General features: G+C 50.6%; 1 non-coding gene across 1 annotated transcript; it reads right to left on the bottom strand.

The window, feature by feature from the left end:
• Nucleotides 1-1,361: 1,361 nt before the first annotated feature.
• On the bottom strand, nucleotides 1,362-1,433 carry TRNAE-UUC. Its single transcript has one exon. It is a non-coding gene; the product is annotated as a tRNA-Glu (tRNA).
• Nucleotides 1,434-2,033: the final 600 nt, after the last annotated feature.

Here is a 2,033-nt window from a genome sequence, read left to right on the forward strand (position 1 = left end):
GGTCTCATCAGTCATTGACTCCAGCCTTTTTTCTATCCATCGTCAGCACCATCCCAAGCCAGCTGCACTCGCCTCAAAAAGACAAAGAGTCCTGTGGCACCTTACAGAGTAACAGACATATTGGAGCATAAGCTTTCTTGGGTGAATCCCCACTTTGTCAGATGAATGTCATGGAAATTTGCAGGGGCAGGTATAAATATGCAGGTAAGAATCAGTCTAGAGATAAGGAGGTTAGTTCAATCAGGGAGGATGAGGCCCTCTTCTAGCAGCTGAGGTGCGAACACCAAGGGAGGAGAAATTGCTTTTGTAGTTGGCTAGCCAGGCACAGAATTCCCACTCCATTCATCTGACGAAGTGGGGATTCACCCATGAAAGCTTATGCTCCTGTACGTCTGTTAGTCTATAAGGTGCCACAGGACTCTGTCGCTTTTTACAGATCCAGACTAACACAGCTACCCCTGTGATACTCAAAAAGACAGTGTCCCCTGGTGGGTGTAAATCACTGACCTCTCTCCTCTCTGAGCACTGACTGCCCCTGTGTTTCCTTGCCTCTCAGTCTGTGCAGATGGGACCTTTCCCTCCAGTGCTGGAGGATTCGCCCTTCTCATCTACCCTTGTCCCAAGCAGCACAGCGGGTGGGAATCTTACATGCACTGAGGTGACTTAGGAGCAGAAACTGCCCCAGACCTTCCATGCAATTGGCACTTGCCCCTCACTGAGCAGGACTGAAACTCCTGCAGGGAGACTGCTGGGCCACATCCCCTCCGGGCATGAGCAAAGTAGCAGGGTGAAAAGAAGAACCTGGAGATGCTGGGGATTGAACTCTAGACCTCACACATGCAAAGAATGTGCTCTACTGCTGAGCTACATCCCCAGCTGGGCTGGAGGTTACACTCAGAGCTGTCCTATTCCCAGAGCATCCAGTGGCCTAAGAGCAGCCTGGGGGACACATTCCCTGCTCTGAGGGCCAAACCTGCTGTCCTGGAGGCTGCTGGTTCTTAGGGTCACTGAGAACTGATAGAACTCCACTCATCTGGGATTTAACAAATTGTCTTTCATGGAGCAGGGCCAGATCCAGTGTTTTTGGCACCCCAAGTGGAAAAAAAAATAAAAAAGCTGCAATCAACTGCAGCTCTACCTCTGCGGCTTTTGGCCTCAAGTCCTTCCCTCTGAGAGGGACCAATTGCTGCTGAAGCCTCCCCTTTCCATTGACCACCCCAGAGATCTGCTTGCTGTGCTGGTGCCTGGAGCCCGCCCTGCCATGGAGACACTGGGAAGATGGGGGGAATCAGGAAAATACCAGGGATTTGTTTATGTTGTAAGTGAAGAGTAATTGAAGCAGTTTTGGTTTAAAGTCACTTTTCCCTGGCTGGGAATTGAACCCAGGCCATAGCAGCGAAAGTGCCAAATCCTAGCCACTAGACCACCAGGGAGGGGCTGCTTTTCTTCTCACTTATGTGACACTTTCTTAGGCTACTTTCTATCCAATTTCTGAAGCGGCTCCATTGTCCATTCCCTGAGGGGCTAAGAGCAGAAAGTGCAGGAATCCCTGTACCCATGGTCACAACCTGAGACCAACCCAAGCCACTGAAACAAACTCAAATGATGCTTCCTCCAGCAGGATCACAGAGCAACACAAAGAAACCCCATCAGGAACAATCCTCCTCTGCCTTCATTTACCCCATTGCAACCCTCTCAGCAGCCGACTCTTGTGGGAAGGACAGTGAGCCGATAGGAGCTGGGATTTAACAAATTATCTTCCATGGAGCAGGGCCAGTTCCAGTGTTTTGCCACCCCAAGTGGGAAAAAAATAAAAAAGCTGCAATCAAGGGCAGCTCTACCTCTGCTGCTTTTGGCGGCAAGTTGCTTCCCTCCTAGAGGGACTGAGAGGGCTGAATTGCCGCTGAAGCCTCCCCTTTCCATTGGCCGCCCCAGGGACCTGCTTGCTATGCTGGTGCCAGCCCTGCCACAGAGACACTAGGAAGATGGGGGAATTAGGAAAATACCATGCATTTGTTTATATTGCAAGTGAA

Source organism: Mauremys reevesii, unplaced genomic scaffold, assembly GCF_016161935.1.
Source record: "Mauremys reevesii isolate NIE-2019 unplaced genomic scaffold, ASM1616193v1 Contig77, whole genome shotgun sequence".
In the NCBI taxonomy this organism is placed as follows: domain Eukaryota; kingdom Metazoa; phylum Chordata; order Testudines; family Geoemydidae; genus Mauremys; species Mauremys reevesii.